Consider the following 19,574-nt stretch of genomic DNA (forward strand, 5'->3'; position numbering starts at 1 on the left):
GGCTCAGTCAAAGAAAGGAGTTTTGGTATAAAAACGTTGAGCTTCAGCTGACACGGGATCTTAATTTTGATTCAGTAAAGGGACATGACTCTCTGTCCCCAACTCCTTCTGCAGTGTGGGAAAGAATGTTGGTCTAGCAGACCTCCCATGTAGAAGCTGGGTGATTTCCAGTATATGTAGTGTGGGTTGGAGTCTGGTTATTGATATTTTTTAAGTGTTTTCTCTGCATGTTTTCCCCCCCTCCTTCAAATGAATGTATTCTGCTGGGAAAGAACTGTGGGGTCACTGGTAAATATGCTATTATCCTCGGAGAGAAATCACAGCCCAGATACTGGCCATTATGCATACTGGTGATATTACAGTGTTTGGTAGGTGCTGTGCAGCCTTAAAACCTCCCCATCAGAAGGGAGCAGGACCAGAGTCCTGTGATGGGGTGTTCACCCTAAACAAGGCTGGGAAAGGTTAAAATGGCTAAGTGGGCCAATTAATTGCCCAGGCTGCACCAGAAGGAGACGGGGAGCAGGCCACTAACTGGAACTGGGCAGGAACACGAAGGGCCTATATAAAGCCCAGGAGCTGTGAGCAGCAAGGGGCTGTAAGGAATTAGTCAATAGTCATGCCCTGGGAGGAGGGAACTTGGGCTGGCAAACCCAGAAACAGCGGGAGCTGGGTTCCCCTACCAGCCAATGGGAAGCGGCACAGGTCATTGGAGACACCAGCTGGTCTGGAAGGACTTTTTTTCCGGAAGAGGAGGGTCTCAGTGACCTGGTCCAAGGGCCAAGCCACAAACAGGAAGCTGCAGTTTCAGGAGTCAGAGGGGCTGCAGGCTGAAAGAGATGAGTAGAGGAGGGCAGTACCTGGCAAGAGCTAATCTCCAGAGCCCCCAGGAGGGAGTGCCACGTGCTGTGAGTGGATCCTGTGACAGGCCCCTACCCAGAGACAGAGGATGGCTGCAGACCTGAGACTGCACCAGGCACTCCTGTCCTGGAGTGGAGCTTGGTTGGGATAGAAAGGTGCAGTTACCTTGAAACTGTGACACCTTTTTAATTTCCCATGTCTTGAAATAGATACCATATCTTTATAAAGCAAGAATCTTTTTTTAATGTATATCATGACTGCTTTTGTAAACATTAAAATTTTGTGTAGCGGATGCTGTATAAATGACAAAACTTGATTATCTAAACACACATGTTCTGAATATAGGCTGTTTGTACTGGCATTATCTGTCGTCGTGTGTGTGTGTTGCGGGGGGAGAGGGGGGATCAAGTTATTTTTCCTCCAAAGGAAACAGAGGGATGTTACTATTTTTTGAGGTGTGGGTGGCGGGCAGGGGGACGGGGAGGGAAATTGGGTCAGAGCTGCAGTTCATTGTTCTCCAGAAAACATTTTCAAAATGACATTTGTAACAAGTGCCTTGTGGGTTGCAGTTGATGGTCTCTTGTAAAATTCTCTCCACTAAATGGAGAGGAATGTCTTTCATCTTTTAAGAGCAATCAATGTAGTCCAAGGACTGTGGACAAATAGAGACACAAAAGAACAGAAAATATAGCAACCCCCCTCCTGAGATTAGAAATAAAAATACCATATACTTGTAACATCTATTTGTTTCACACAGTATATATATTTTGCCTGTTATATCAAATTGTGCTAAATTATAAATGATGAATTGATCTGTGATTCAGAAAAATCTGGCACTAGCATTTAAAAGATTATGTTCTGTGTATTATACTCTGAGTTATTCAGCTTCTATAGACTTCATAAAATAATAATCTGTTCCCAGTGCCAGAGCAGAGCATGAGGACGCATGTACCATCCGCTTACTTCCTCTGCATTAAACCTCTTATTTCAATAGTTGGCCTTATTTCTCAATAACATTTTTAAAATAAGACTTTCTCCTCTTTGACAATAATGTGAATGCAAAAAGATCTTTTCTGTTTTGAGTTAAGAAATTTCCAAGCCAAGAAAGAAATCTCTAGTTCTCGATTTTATTTTTTCTTTTGTGATCTTCAGATGTTTCTGTACGTGTGCATTTAGGCATTAGTCTAATCAAAATTCAGTTTCTGCAATTTAGGCCATGAAGCCTCCACGGGACTTCTCTGCTTGTCTCCTACAAAGGTTAATAATCTCTCTGATTCTCCATCCCCAGCAAGTCACCATTTCCCCACAGAACTCAGAATCCAAACTTTGGCAGTGCCTCCCTGTCTAGCATAAAGAAACACACGATGCTTCTCCACATGCTAAACAAAATTATGTAGGAGTAGCCCACACATGGATGTCTTACGAACTCAACTTGGTATGCTCAGAGGGATCGCTGAAAGCCATTGACGGATAAGGCTCTGAAAGGCTCATTGACAACATTGGTGCACCTCGTGCCTGCATGTACTCTTATAACAGGCATGGAGGGGCTCAGGATCACAGGAATTGCAACCAGTAGGGATAATTTTCCACTGTATGTGGCATCATGGCTTTGCCTAGGGAAACATAATTAATCTTGTTGTGCACTTATCTTGTACTGTATGCCACGTAAACTCAGGCCTGTTTCTCTACTACTTCTGCCACAGAAGTGAAAAACTGCATCTCACCTGAACTATGCCTTTCAGAACTATGCCACTTGAGCTTGATAATTACTTCTCTAGGCAAATGTAAGACATTTCTCCCTTCTTTGCTTCATTTACCCAGGTGTCCCTATCCACACTGGCATTATACTTGTGAACAGAGAGCATCGAGGGATTTGCGCTAAGGCTCATTAGCTGAGATACTCACATAATGGTATCTTTTCCAGGTATTATACCCAATTGCTTCAGTAGAAGGGGTTGAAGTTGCATTGTGGTGGATGAAGAATTCTGTACGCAACATCCATTAACAGGAGCTGAATGTTTTCTGTCCCTTGATGCACTGACTCCCTACCTCCCACTTAATCAAATTGATAAAGGAGGAAAACTTTTTATGTTCATAAAGATTTAATGAATGATAGGAGAGGGTGGCAGCATCAAAATACTTAAGTCTCTTTTAGTCACAAACCAAAAGCAAGTAAATAATAATGACACTAATTATAATAACTAGATTTGTAGAAATATCAGTGTTGTACTTGTGTGGGAATCTAGAAAGAGGGGAAAAAAACAAGTTATCTCTAGAACATTGGATGGTAAATTAACTAATAGGAACACTAATTGATCATTAGAATTAAAGAAACGAAAAATAACTGCACAGAAGTAGTCTACACTCCAGGTTCTAAACTAGGCAGTGTGAACGCTCCTGGGTTCCCTTCACAAAAGGTTAATGAATCAAACCTTACAGTTCAGTTTGCAGGAGTCTGAAGCAAATCATCCCCTGCAGTTTTACTTGGAAGTTTAAGTTCAGTGAGCTGGGTCTCAGAGAATTTTGTAATCTTGAGTACAATTTATCAGGCACCCAAGGGCAAAGTGAGAAGTACTCTAGAGATCATGTTCGGGGGGAATGTCTCATAGTCCTTTAACACGATCCCTTGTTACCATTGTAAGGCTTCTGGGGCTTCTCAGACCCAGTTCTGTAGAGTTGGGAGCAGCAAGAGCCAAAGTGCTTTCCTTGAAAAAAGCTTAAGGCTGGAATTTTCAAAAGTGCCCAAAGGAGTTAAGTGGCTATTTCACATTGATTTTCAATGGGAGTCAGCTGCCTCCCTGTGCCTTTGAAAATCACGCCTGTCATCGCTTATAGCAGAGGTGGGCAAACTATGGCCCGTGGGCCACTTCCGGCCCCTGAGCTCCTGGCCCCTCCCCCGCTGTTCCCCCTTCACCGCAGCCTCAGCTCATTGCGCTGCCGGAGCAATGCTCTGGGTGGCGGGGCTGCGAGCTCCTGGGGCAGCGCAGCTGCAGAGCCCGGCATGACCCAATCTCTCTGCTGCACGGTGGTGTGGATGGCTCCAGCCAGGCAGTGTGGCAGTAGCACCGCCAGCCACGGATGCTCCAGGCAGCGCGGTAAGGGGGCAGGGAGCGGGGGGGGGGTTGGATAGAGGGCAGGGGAGTTCGGGGTGGTGGTCAGGGGATGGGAGTGGTCAGAGGGCAGGGAACAGGGGTTGAATGGGGGCAGGGGTCCCAGGGGAGCAGTCAGGAATGAGAGGAGGGGTTGGATGTGGTGGGGGGGTTAGTCAGGGGTGGGGGTTCTGGGAGGCTGTCAGGGGACGGGGGGATTGCATGGGGCAGGAGTCTGGGGGGGGCATCAGGGGGCAAGGCGCGGGGGGGTCAGAGAGGAGGCAGGGCTGGGCCACACCACACCTGGCTGTTTGGGGAGGCACAGCCTCCCCTAACCAGCCCTCCATACAATTTCCAAAACCCAATGTGGCCCTCAGGCTAAAAAGTTTGCTCACCCCATCTTATAGCCTTTCCATGTCATAAATATCACAAGACACAGGTAGGAACATAGCAATCTCTGTTACAACCATTAAGTGCAGTCTTCTTACTGTCTCCATGCCACACACCAAATTGAAGGAAGTTGAGGAAATCTGTGGCCTCCAGTTGCTGCCAGGTTTCCCTTACCAGGAAAAGGAAAATTATGGCTAGTGCAATAATTAATGAGGTTGTCCGTGTCAAGAAATAATTTCTTCAGCATAGTCCTAGAAATCATGTCTTTATGCTGCTGCTACCTCTCCTAAGCCTTGATACTATCCTATAACTATGGACCCAATGATTGACTAATGAATTTGGGTGGCCAAGAAAGATATGGACCAGACTTGCAGGTTGCATCCTGGAATTCCCCAACCACTTCCAGAAACCAGCAGGGAAAACTAGTGAACACCCAACACGAAAGACTTTGTTTTTATCATCTACTACACAGAGCTTTCATGGCATGAAGACTGCCAATCCAATCCAAATTGTAGCAATCTTATCTGTGAAGAGCATAAAACTTACTTTGAGAAACATCCAGCCTAATAGCCAGGTGAAGAAAATTAGATACAGCAAGCATTCACTATCTGAAGAATAGTTTTGCTCAGCAGTACATGGTAGACAATATGACTGAGGAGAAGAAACCCTTCACCTCCAATATAGGGCATAAGATTCAAAAGAATGTTTATATCACAACTGGCCAGATTCAGACTATGAGCTCCAGCCTCCTTCCTCAAGGATACCCTTTAATTCGCAAAACACGCATTTGTCTGTACTAACACACATCAAAAGCTGGCAACAATCTACAAAGAAACAGGTACCTAAGAGTTCATTTATTCTTTTTGTGCATGCAACTGTAGGTTTTGCATGCACAATGGAACTTGTCTGCATTCATAGTGCAGACGTAGGGATTTAAAATTTGGCTAATAATGCCTGGTTATTAGCACCTACTAGTCTCATTTTAATTGTAGTGCGACTCATTTTTTACTATTATATTCTAAGGCAAATATGAAAACAGACTGAATGAACGTCACTCCAATGCCAAATAAATCCAGAATTCTATTTCCAGCAGTAACCTACCTACATTTAAAAAAGGCACATAATATACTGTAACATTCTTTAATCTCTGATGAATCACATTTCCTGCAATATATCTCACTAATTAAAGCGAAATACCTTGTGGAATCCTTTTGAGTCATTTCACTCGATTTCATTAATTCTGGCTACTGAAGTCAATTTATATTCAGTCTGGAAAAGTGAGCTAGCGCAACAGCCATTTCTTCTGGTACCACAGTCAAAGGGACCTACTAACTTGCTCTGTAGTAAGCAGTAGGAGACATGAAAGCTGAAAATAACTACAGACAATAAATGTTATTTATGCTCAATATCTTGGACGAGAGATGTTCATGTGAAAATACGAATCAGTCTTTGGAAGCAATTGTGCTCTGAAGAATTTGTCCTTTAACTCTCATGCTTTAGGACTTTGTACCAACCCCTTGGGTTGTTTATTTTTCGTAAAGTGCCCACACATCCCATTTTGGCTGGGACAGTCCCTTTTTTAGGCCCTGTCCTGGCCATCCTGACATTTTGTGACAAAACTAGGCATTTGTCCCGTTTTCTCTTGCCAACCGACCATCAGTCGGCAAGCACAAACAGGACACATGCCCAGTTTGGTCAAAAACGTGGGGCGGGATCCTAGTGGCTGTGAGGGGATAAAAGGCAATGCGGGAGGGCAAGGGATAGTGGCTCATGCCAGCTGGCCTGCCCTGGGTGCAGGAAGCGGCCACATGCAACAGGGCTTGGATCACCAGCCCCATGCACAAGCAGGTGGCCTTGGAGATTCAGCCCCCAGTGCGGGCAGACAGGTTTCCCCCCCACACTGTGGGGAGGGGGTCATAGGTAGGTGGCAGGGGGGCTTAGGCTGGCCCCAGGAGCCAGTGGAGAGAGGGACTTCAGGCTGGCCCCACACGGGCGGGAGGTTGGAAGGGTTCAGGCAGTCCTGCGTGCCGGGGAGCAATGGGAGGGTGGCAGGCTGGGGCAACCCTACATGCGGGAGAGCAGTGGGGAGGCTGGGACCAGTCCTGGGGGGAAGGGGGACCTTAGCCCGGCCCCGTGCCGATGGGAGGAAGGGTGGGGAGGGGAGCTTAGGCCGGCCTGAAGGTGGCCCGTTTTCCCTTTGGATTCTATTTTTCTGGGATTTTCTGTAGTTTTGCCTTTCGTACAGCCTTCATCTCATTCCTCCCCATCAATACAACAGGAGATTCCATATCTTCTCCCATGCAACAGATTTCCTGAAGGGAGAGAATCCTGTTAAGCAGAGTACTAAACCTTTTGAACGGAGGTCTGCACCTGTGAGATTTGATAATCTAGGTTAATCAAATGGACAAAACCCTCCTCAAAGCCAGCAGATGATGATCAGATATAAAATCCTGGCCCCACTGAGTTTCACTGAGGCCAGGATATTGCCCCTGATCTACACCAGTGGTAAAGCTAATGACTTTCTTCTGGCTTTTTATTGTTATTAAATGGTGATTCTTGTCAGACTGTTTATACAGAGAGAAAAAAATGGTGGAGAAAGATGTGAAGGTATGTGCACTGTTTCCTTACCACTTTAGGGGGAAGATTCTAGGCCGAAAGTCTGCAATGAACAGAGGTAACGCTCTTGTCCTTATTCGGCCACAACAGCTACCCATTGTGAACAGCCGTATGAGGGCAGCCTATTCCATAGGAGTTGCCTATGGAACCATCCGAGATACTCAGATAAGCACCTGGCATTGGAGGGCTGCTGTCACCACCACTGCTTTAAAAGCTTGGAGGAGAAGGCCCTAGATGCCACTTTCCCAGCCACCACCACAGCTGCTGTTCAGATGGGCAAGGGAAGGGGCTCTAACAGCCATTCTTCAGGCAAGTACAGAAAAGATGGGCACCTTTGAACAAGGTGTGGGGGCAGGGGCTCCACCCCCACTCCCCGGAATAGAGGCCCAAGGATGGCCAACCACTCCAGCAAAGGGCTCTCTGTGTTAGAGCACCCTGCCAATATGAACCAACCATGGCAGCAGAGGGCAGGGGGGACTTCTGTAATCCTAACAGAGGACTCTGTTGTATGGAGTCCCCAGTCCACCTGACAAAAAGCAATGTTAGAACACCATCATCCAAGATATGGCTCTTGAGAGGATGACCCCTGCCACCACTACCGCAATCAATGATGAGGCCACAGGAGGATGGGGCTGGTGAGAATGGAGACATAGGGACCAGAGGAGGTGTCTGGGGCCTTTTGTTGGTTTAATCCAGGCCTAAGATCCAGCCCATATGGAGTTCTCTGTTTACAAAAAGGTCTAGAACCAGAACCCTGAAGTTTAGCCAACATGAGCTGGTGGCATTTCCTGCTAGTTTAGAGTTTGAGGGAGCTAGTGAATCTAGGCTGAATCAAAGTAACAGATCAGTAGTATTGCTGGAGCTTTCCCAAAGGCAGGTCAAATTCAGCATGAGTACAAGTAATTCACAGCTTTCCCAACTAGTTAAAAAACAAGGCCTATAATACTGCCATTGTCAAATCACTTCTGAAATCCAACAGAAGGTTGTTAATATTGATATGGTTAATATACATCAAACAGGATTCCTTTAATTTTTTGAATCGAAAAATTCTCCACAGTGTTGACATTTCCTCACTGAACTATCAGGATTGTTTGGTTTCAGAGACTGTAGGGCCCAAGACGCATTTTGTTTTAAATAATCCTTCATAAAAAATTCAGCTTTCAGTCTAATATGATTGAAACTCTGCTTGAGTGTGTTTTATAATGCATTGAACTGGAAAGACTATAGGCGTTGAATTATTCAAAACATGATAGGGAAAATAGTGATATATGTGTGTGCGTACAGAGAGGGGTGATCAAAGAAATCAGTGAGACTTGATATGTCTTGTTATCTCATTTTATTTACTTTTTCAGAACTCATCCAAATATTAGAGGGGAAAAAATCAATATCAATTTTCACCTCTGTCACGTTCCATCCTTCAATTATTAATGAATGTCAAATTTGACCACATTTCTTCATACCACCTGCTTTGCAGTAATATTTCTGAGCCTTTATTAAAAATGTAAAATTGTCATTGAATTTCCAAATATGATTCTCCAGTGGCTAATTCAGCTTGTTTTATTAATAAGCGGGTTCTGATGAGTAATACTAATTTAATACGCCTGCATGTAAGATTAAACCATAAATTATTCCTGCTGAAGGTGATGAGATTTGACTACGGTGTGGTTGTTAAGCAATAACTCTTCCACATTAACCCCATAAGCACACTAGGCTAAGAAGAAAAAATATTTCTCAGAATAGTTACACTATTAACATTCTCAGACCAGCTCAGGCATTTTTGTTTTGCTACATATACATATATTACATATACACAAAACAAAATAAGAAATATAGACTTTGTCAGCCCCCTGGCACCCACTCCCAAAATGAGCATTGATTTACACTAGGCTTTGCAAAAATTCATTAATGTCACCTATATCAGAACACTTCATGGTGGCATTTATTGTCTGTATGGGCTAAATTTGCTCCCAGTTTTGATTTAGTTCTAAAAGCTAGAAAATAAATTGAATTATGATGGAACCAGGCCCATTAAAGCCCTCTTTAACTCATCGGGTGTTACTTGGTTATATGCTTTTTTGTTTTGACCGTAGCTTCATAAACTAAAATTTACTTAGTACCTTGCATACAATGAGGCCATTTATGAAGATTTATCTTTCAACAGTAAGCATCCAATTCTATACCCGCTCTCGCTATATTTAGAATCACCCAAACAATGCTTCCTATTTAACAATTACTCTTCTTGCAATATTTTGCTATTTGAAAAGTAATTTGAAGATAGTGGGACATAAAAGTACCTCAAGGTTTCTAGAGCATAAGAGCAAAAATTGTTGACTATAGAATAAGGGAATTAAAAAAATACTATATTATTCCAATCTGCTTCCTATTCCTTCTTGTTCATAAATAAAAATCACCAGACTTATATGCATACAGTCAAACCATTCAAATGCACTCAGATTTGCTCTGATTGAAGTTCAACAAAAATCTTTCATAATATTCTTCACAGAGAGAGAAAGATGGAGTAGCTGTGTAAGACTATTCTGGTTCAGACAAAGCATACAGGATCTGATTCTGACCTCATGAGACTTAACACTAGTGTGACCTCATTGTCTTGAATTTTCTTGGGTCTAGTCCAAGACCATGGAACCAACTCCCACAGGAACCAAGTACAGTTATCCAGCACTTTACCAACTGGAAACCGGCATTTCGGGACGGGGGGGTGCAGGCTCTTGGAGGGAGTTTGGGTACAGAAGGGTCTCGGGACAGGGTATTGGGGCACAGGAGGGGTTTCAGGGTGCCGGATCCAGGTTGTGCTCACCTTGGCGGCTCCCCCCAAGCAGACACACGTCCCTGGCTGCTCCTAGGTGGAGGCCCGGCCAGGACGCAATGCACACTGCCTTTCCCCACAGGCGCCACCCTTGCAGCTCCCATTGGCTGCAGTCAATGCTCCTAGGTGGAGGAATGGCCCCCGTCCCATCCCAAACGCTGGCTCCCCAGCTCCCATTGTCCAGGAACTGTGGGCGGAGGCAGCGTGCCGAGCCGTCTGGCTGTGCCTCTGCCTAGGAGCAGCAGGAACAAGTTGCTGCTTGGGGGAAGCCACCTGAGGTGAGCACCACCCAGATCCAGCACCCCAAAACTTCCTCTGTGCCCCAACCCCCTGCCCCGAGCCCCCTCCCACACCCAAATTGCCACCCAGAGCCCGTGCCCAGCACCTCCTCCTGCACCCCAGCTCCTAGCCCCCTCCCACACCCAAACTTCCTCCTTCTTACTTAACTGGAATTTTTGACTAACTGACACCCCCCTATTCCTCCAACATGCCGGTTAACAAAGCTTTTACTGTACCATCCAAAACCTCACCACATACTGCTCCCAGTGCCAGGTGTGCTTTTTTCACCATATCTAATAAACTTCTACACTTACACAATTTACATCCTGGAGAGAGGATGACAGAAAGAAGGAATGACACATAACAGATATTAATCATGATGTTTAATACCCCACTGGAAGGTGCTCAGATACTGCAGTGATGAGCGCAGTATAAGAACCTTCATATAACTGAATGGAATTGATATCAGTGGAGTTATTGTTCTTTTACGCTCATCAGTGATATCAGAATTGGGTCTAGTCAGTCCTATCAATGAAGATAGTATTGTAAGAATAATCCAAACACATTTTGAACAATATTAGAGTATTGAAGTAAAGTGTACAAGTAGTTGGCCTAGTAACCTGATGATAAGAATTGCAGATTTCTGAGTGGCTGGCTGGTTTGGTAAAAGTGATGCTTTTAGTCTCACAGGAGAAGATTCTGTTTGAGTCATTTACAACTCCGCTGTGTAATTTGGTTGTAGGATAAAAACATTGATCCTTTATGGAGGAAGTTATTGAAGGCCACAGCTTTCATAGAATCATAGACTATCACGGTTGGAAGGGACCTCAGGAGGTCAAAGCAGGACCAATCCTCAGACAGATTTTTGCCCTAGATCCCTAAATGGCCCCCTCAAGGATTGAACTCACAACCCTGGGTTTAGCAGGCCAATGCTCAAACATTGCTCAGGAACATTGATTTGAATTCCAAATTAATTCCAATATTTTGTACGGCTTTCCCTCCTTCACACTCAAAACATGGGACAAAAGCATTCATTATTTCCTATTCATATTTTTGGGAGTCTGTTTAAAAAGTGCCAGTCATCCAAACTGGCAGCAGAAACACCACCATGTGACTTAGGTGACCAGTCACACACCATGACTAATGTATAGCAAGTACTCGAAGTGATGAATGCCAGTAAACCACAGACGGAATTTGTTTGCAAAATTAGCAAACGCACGTCTCAAAATCTGATCACAAATGACTTATAAAAAGGGCTAAATTTGTTGCTTAATCTGTCCACAATGAATAATTCAACCAGTTCTATTAAAGAATTTTAAAAACAGTAAGTATAAAAAGGTTCAGTAACAGAATGGGAACCCGATGCTTAGTTTTGAAATGAGATTTGTCTAACACACAATTTATAGCACGTCTACTGGGTTAAACTTGTAACTTCTCTTTGGAAAAAAAAAACACTTGACAGGATATTTGTATGTAGTGCTTTTCTCTTGGGTATTACAATAATAAGTGGGTTTTCTGCTGGGAGTTACGTTAGTGGTACCACATTGCATGGCTACACGTGAGAACCAAAGAGAAATAAGAGGGAGCTAGTCAGGCTTTTGGTTGCCTGGCTTGTATCCACCCAGGCCCTCAAAGGTTCCAGACCAAACTGCGGATTGAAAGAAATGTGACTCGGTATCTGTTTATCAATTTTTTTAAAAACCGAAACAAAATTTTGAAATATGTCACCAAAGCTAAGCAAGTAATACTAATTTTAAACTGCACTAAGATTAAAGCCTTACATGTATAAAATCAATATCAAGTCAATATTAGACTGGACTTAAATCAGCAATTAAGTTAAATCATCAAATTAATAGTAAAAATAATCAATTCTTATGAATGCTAAAGATGATTCTAAGAAGGTGGCTGTCCATTTGGTTATAAATCCAACTAAAGGATTTGATCAAAGTCAATGAGATCTACTTGTGGCTGATTAAATGTCTTAATATTGAAACCAAATTACCTAATATCTGAACCACAACCTCAGTGCCAGTTATAAAGCTTTCTGCTTAGAACTCTGTTGTTGTGTGGTGGCTAATCCCTTCCTCCATGCCACCACCCTCCCCCTGACATACTATAACACGGACTTTAATAGAACATTCTTGATAAGCAAAAATATGACAGCTCTTATTTACCAGAAATTACAGAGGACAATTTCATGTCTCTCAAGACTTTTAAACATAGGACACAGAATACACTCTAATTAATAGTTGTATTAGCCAATAATTAGGGCTGCTTAAACCCAGGGAACTTTCTGGTGCCCACCACATGGATTTTATGGCTGTTAATACACATACGCATGCACACAGACACACTTTCACACCCTACAATTAAAGACTATAAAAAGGCTGGAACATCACCCAGCTAAGAGAAACAAAACACAAAAACAGAAAGAAGGAAAAATAAGATACTTAAGATAACTGGGAGTTCATGAAGTTTTTAGCTCTTGTAGTCTTCTGGACTACTGTGGAGTAAGGAGCTGGAACTGCAGTCCAGACGGCAGACAGTGATGTTCTGTGGGCACAGTGCTTGTCACTAGCTAGCTATCTTCTGGTGCAGTGAGACTGTTCAAAGGCTGACATAGCCTGTTTGTTGGTTTTGACTTTCTCCCACCATGGTGACTGGGTCTTGGAGAGTTTGTCATGGTTTGTGAACTTCACTTACTCCAGCTTGCAGCACATTTCTCCCATGTCTATGGACAAATCAGGTGCAAGCAGGGGTGGCTCTAGCCATTTTGCCATCCCAAGCACGGCGGCATGCCGCAGGGGGCACTCTGCCTGTCGCCGGTCCCGCGGCTCTGGTGGACCTCCCACAGGCGTGCCTGCGGATGCTCCACCGAAGCCGCGGGACTAACGGACCCTCCGCAGGCATGCCTGCAGGAGGTCCACCGGAGCCACCTGCCGCCCTCCCAGCGACCTGCAGAGCGCCCCCCACGTCATGCCGCCCCAAGCACGCGCTTGGCGTGCTGGGGCCTGGAGCCACCCCTGAGTGCAAGGCCTACACTGTGGAGCCATACAACGTGGTCCAGTCAGGTTCAAATGAGGTCATCCCATTTTGGAGAAAAGTCATGTTTAAATCAGCAATTTAAAAAATATTCGGTGTTAGACATATCACAGAGACTAAGTCTGTGACCCTCTCTCCCTACCAAAATATAAAACTTTGGATACATAAGGCCATTTTGAGAACGCTGGAATGGTCTTATCAAGGAAAAAAAGTCTTGAGTGCCAGTGTATCACCAGTTTACAGAAAGATCAGTGCAAATACCCTATAAAAATTGCTGATTTCTAGGTTTTTGGTTTATTTTCAACATTGGTCTCTCAACAGTCATCCATGAGCAAAATTAAAAATAAGTTTCAACAACCTAGTATCAGTGTCATCATTCTTTCACAAACAAGATAATTTACAGTAATCTTTCTATTTTGAAACAGAGTGGTACATCAAACAGTTTATCTTCTGGCATCCTCATACCGATTGAGAAAAGGTACTTTAAAACCTACCAAGATAAAACCCATTTACAATTTAAAAAATGATAAGCTCTGCTTTCCCATATATAATATTTCTCTCACATATGTGTGTATATAAACAGACAGACAAATGGACAAACAACTAAAGACAGCAGTTAGGAAGTATTGTGATAGCACATAAGCAAGGCAGTGCCACGTAGGAATTTTTAACATAGGTATTGTCATACCACAGCAGATTACTGGCCCATTTTTTTAACTTGTTTAACTGAAAAATTGGTCTGGAAGTCCAAGTTTTGTTGAGATTATTCCCCTCCATTTTTCCTGCAGCTACTAGAGCCAGAAATGCTGTGATTACAGCCTTTTTGATACCTTCCCCACCATTCCTGGAAAGAACCTGGGAGAGGAAGAGTGTGAAAAACATGGAATGATCACTATTTTGTGAAAAAAAGAAATGACCAATGACTGGTATTATTAATGGAGCAAAGCGGCAGGATTCAAAATGGCACGACAATATGGTAGCCTGGTGCCATGCAGGACAGCTGGCAGCACAGTGCAGTATAACAGCTGGTGAAACATCAGTGGTCAATCAGCACATAGTGCACAATAGAGAAAACTATAGTAAATAAGTGGTAAAAATTCGATCACACACAGGACCTCAAGGAGATGAAATAGTTTTTAATAACATAAAGAGAGTAGTTATTGTAGCGAAGAGAGAATGAGAATTGGAGTTAAAATAATAAGTCTGTTGCCTTCTAACACTCACTGGCTGTTACTGTGAAATGCTCAGATTCCTAGTCAGTTCTAAGAGGATAAAGGGAAGTAGGGGCATGGAGAAAAGTTGCTTCAGCACCACAATCCCAACCATAAAAAGAAAGTGCTAAAGTCAGTGATTAGTTTGTCAAATTCCTGGAAGGCTGGGGACAGCGGAAGCCACATAAAGGGTCTGAAGCGCCAGCTGAGGTAAAACGTGTGTTGCGTAACATGTTTAAGCAAATGATAATACAAATCACAAAAAAACATATTGAAAGGAGAAGGCAAATGTACTCATGGGGTAAGGCGTTACCCAATGTTTAAAGCCAGGAATCAAATATAGTTTAGTGGGAGACATTTCCCTGGCTGCACTTACCTCTCCCTTACAAATTAATCACTAGTGAAAATACATTCAACTTAAAATTTTGCTAAAAAAAAATGGTAGTATGCACAAGACTGATTTAGATGTGGTTTTTCTTTTGGAAAAAAACCCAACCAACCAAACCTTTTCTACTTCAAGAGACTGAAGGCTAGATCTTCAGTTCCACCAGAGCTCCAGCTGGCACAGCAAATGAGAGGGTAGAGCGCAGTTGTACAGTGTGATGTTTAAGCAGTGCTGTGCTGTCTGTGTATGCAAGGCATTCATTGTGTGACCCAGAACCAGCTGAGCCTGCGGGACAATTCCGTCTGGCTGTTCAGTGCTCATGGAGAATGCCGTTTTGTTCTACATACGTGCAAGGACACACTGCATCGAGGACAGCTTTTTGCATGCAAGTGTAGAGTTGCTCTGTACCTGCTGGAGATAGCCCATGGAACCATGTGATAGTTACACCTTTGCCCCTCTTAAGTGAATGCCCAGGGTCACTGCTAGCAGAGATTATCAACACTTTGCTCAGAAGGAGCCTGACTCCCCAGCAACCATAATCCACCTGATGGTCCAACCATGCTCAAGTAGCAATCACTAAATACAACTTTGCAACTGCCACCTCATCTCCAACCTCTCCTTCCTTGGCAAGATCCCTGAGCCGATGGTTTCAGGCTAAGTCTGGCAACACCAGCCTCTTTCAATAACTTAGATTCCTTTCAGTCTGTCTTCAGAGTAGGATTTGGCATAGAAACAGCACCAGCGACAATGATGAATTATTTCCTCACAGCTGTGTACAAAGATCAAATGTCCTTGCTGGTGCTGTTAAACTTTCTGGCAGCCTTCAGTACTATCGATCATCATGAAGCACTGCCTGCAGGACCTAGTATTAAATGGATGGAATGGTATTAAGTTGGTTTAGCTCCTTCCTGTAAGTTAAGACCCAGAGAGAAGTGATAAGCAGAGGCGCCTATTCACTGGAAGCCCTCTCAGAAGAATGGACGTACTAGGTCAGACCAATTCATCTAGCCCAGCTGCCTGGTCTTATGGTGCCCCATTAATTATCCTGATTCCACCAAATTTCTGTCATTCATTTAATGCCAGGCACTTTTAATATTTAGACTTCTAGCATTTGGATACAAGCACTTATACATTTTGTCAATATTCAGTTGCTTGCTTTCATGTGTTAAATTTAAAGGGACTTTTTACATTTGACTGTTCCCCACTAGTTCCTACCTGTACTTTACCAACTTCTTTCCTATCCTCTTTACCAGGATATAGACTTCCTCCATTAATAAATTCACCCCATTGGATGTCTCTGCCCAACCCAGGTGCTCCACCACCACAAGGTTTAGTTTTCTCCTCTCTACTTTTCAACATATGTTGTGATGTTGTTGTCGGGACAGTATGAACTTATATAGGACAGCTACAGTATCCAAGAGACACCCAGCCTTACATTTCCTACTCTAGTGCAGACATTGTTGTCTCTTTGCTGGCCTAGGGTCTGAAGTAAATAGGAATCTGAATGAACAATGGCTGGTTTAAGATAAAAACATGTAAGACTGAAATGACTCTGGTGATAAGGGGAAGCAATTGGAAGGAAAGGCAAAAATGTGATCTCATCTGATGTTGAAGCACTTGCCCTTTCATAATCAATGAATTCCCAATAGCAGCAGTACCAGAAACAGCTTATTTTTCAGTTGCTTGGTCAACTGATGGTACCCCTTTCTCTCACATAGGGACCTGGCCAAAGTGATCCATTCTGATACCTCAAGACTGGATTTCTGCAAAGCAGTTTAATTCACACTAATCCAGAAGTAACAGGTTGTGCTGAGTCAGGAGATAAGTCACTAAAATCGCCACCAGTTTATATTAATTGAGCTCTGATTGAAAGACAGGGAGTTGGCAGAGTGAAGACACAGCTGAGGGGATAATTGGGTGGAAGTATTCCCAGCACCCAGGACTATATAAGCAAACAGAAAGGAACTGCTCAGAGGAGAGTAGGGAGCTTGAAGGAAGGCAGGAGTGGCAGCGGTGGTGGCGTACCCTTCCCTAGAAGCAAGTTTATATTCTACTATCGATTGTAAATTTAATATATAATAAAGCACAGTGGTGGTTAAAATGACCTGGAGCAGTTATGGACAATGATAGCCAGCCACAGATTACAGACGGTTCAAAATGCAATTGCTCATCTGTTGAGCAGCCTAAGGAAGCATATCACATCAGTATTCCACACTACTCCAGTTGCTTGTCCAATCCCAGGTGTAGATTTTACAACTGTTCTCTTAGAAGGCTGAAAGTGCAGCTCAAGCTGAAATGTAACTCTGTAATAACGGCATTGTGGGGTTGCATTGTATTGTTTCTCGCTCATTCTATAGTAAATCGTCTCTGTTTCCAAGAAAAAAAAAAGATTTTCTAACTGCCAGTCCTGCAGCATCCCTGTGGGCTGGGAATGTCAAGCTAGATTTGTCCTTCTCATGTATCATCACCAGAATTAAAGATGGTGAGTAGAGCTGGTGGAAGTTTTCTAAAGGACCGTTTCTGCATCAGAAAATGCTGATTCATCAAAGGTGAAGCTTTTCACAGAAACATGTCAATTTTAAGGACATGTCATTCTGAAAAGAAAACAGAATGGAACAATTTGATTTTCAGTTCCAAAATCACTTTGCTCTTATTTTTTACATTTTATATAATATAATATATGATTCTTAAAAAGTCAAAATCAGAATGACATATTGATTTATCAAAATGAAACATTTCAGTTGACCCAAAACAATATTTTTCCAGAATTTTGTTTTTCATGACATTTTAAATGGTGGTGGGGGGAGAAGAGGTTTCTTCCATTTGGAATGGAAAAAAAATGTCAAAATCACAGACTAGTCTGCAAAATGGAAAAGCTGGTCAACACGCAGTTCTATTCTGCAGGTCATTTCATGCACTCAATGACACTTGCTCAAAACCAGTGTATTCAAATTTGCCCATAATTACAATTCTACAGCACTAGTGGTGGGTAATGCAGTTTCTCAGGGTTAACCCAGGTCATCATCTGTAGACAGTGGTGTTGCACAGTGGTAAGTGAAAGCATCAATTCAACTGCAGAATCTTTTTTTCACTGCACCGATCTTCATTATCATTACCCTTGCCCTCATCATTACTCATTCATCCTTCACCTCCAATGACAAAAGGGCGTCACTGGGCATAATATTTAAAAGAACCAGAGCTTGAGCAACTCACCCCATCCTCATCCCCAACGCTGACATCATAATGAAAAAGGCTGACAAACGAGGTGCTGTCGTCATCATGAATAGGTCGGAATATGAACGAGACGCTGCTAGGCAGCTCGCTAACACCACATTCTACAGGCCATTACTCTCTGATCCCACTGAGGGTTACCAAAAGAAACTGCACCATCTGCTCAAGAAACTCCCTGAAAAAGCACAGGAACTAATCTGCACAGACACACTGCTAGAACCCCGACCAGGGGTATTATATCTGCTACCCAAGATCCATAAACCTGGAAATCCTGGACGCCCCATCATCTCAGGCATTGGCACCCTGACAGCAGGATTGTCTGGCTATGTAGACTCTCTCCTCAGGCCCTATGCTACCAGCACTCCCAGTTATCATCAAGACACCACTGATTTCCTGAGGAAACTACAATCCATTGGTGATCTTTCAGAAAACACCATCCTAGCCACTATGGAAGCAGAAGCTCTCTACACCAACATGCCACATAAAGATTGATTACAAGCCGTCAGGAACGGTATCCCCAATAATGTCATGGCAAACCTGGTGGCTGAACTTTGTGACTTTCTCCTCACCCACAACTATTTCACATTTGGGGACAATGTGTACCTTCAAGTTAGCAGCACTGCTATGGGTACCCGCATGGCCCCACAGTATGCCAACATTTTTATGGCTGACTTATAACAATGCTTCCTCAACTCTCATCCTGTAACGCCCCTACTCTACTTGCGCTACATTGATGACATCTTCATCATCTGGACCCATGGAAAAGAAGCCCTTGAGGAATTCCACCAGGATTTCAACAATTTCCATCCCACCATCAACCTCAGCCTGGACCAGTCCACACAAGAGATCCACTTCCTGGACACTACAGTGCTAATAAATGATGGTCACATAAACACCACCCTATACTGGAAACCTACTGACCACTATACTTACCTACATGCCTCCAGCTTTCATCCAGACCACATCACATGATCCATTGTCTACAGCCAAGCTCTAAGATACAACTGCATTTGTTCCAATCCCTCAGACAGAGACAAACACCTACGGGATCCCTATCAAGCGTTCTTAAAACTACAATACCCACCTGCTGAAATGAAGAAACAGATTGACAGAGCCAGAAGAGTATCCAGAAGTCACCTACTACAGGACAGGCCCAACAAAGAAAGTAACAGAACGCCACTAGCCCTCACCTTCTGCCCCCAACTAAAACCTCTCCAGTGCATCATCAAGGATCTACAACCTATCCTGAAGGATGATCCCTCACTCTCACAGACCTTGGGAGACAGGCCAGTCCTCGCTTACAGACAGCCCCCCAACCTGAAACAAATATTCACCAGCAACCACACACCGAAAACACTAACCCAGGAACCTATCCTTGCAAAGAACCCCATTGCCAACTCTGTCCACATATCTATTCAAGGGACACCATCATAGGACCTAACCACATCAGCCACACCATCAGGGGCTCATTCACCTGCACATCTACCAATGTGATATATGCCATCATGTGCCAGCAATGCCCCTCTGCCATGTACATTGGCCAAACCGGACAGTCTCTATGCAAAAGAATAAATGGACACAAATTAGACGTCAAGAATTATAACATTCAAAAACCAGTTGGAGAACACCGGACACTCAATTACAGACCT

Source organism: Mauremys mutica, chromosome 6 (genome assembly GCF_020497125.1).
Source record: "Mauremys mutica isolate MM-2020 ecotype Southern chromosome 6, ASM2049712v1, whole genome shotgun sequence".
NCBI lineage: Eukaryota > Metazoa > Chordata > Testudines > Geoemydidae > Mauremys > Mauremys mutica.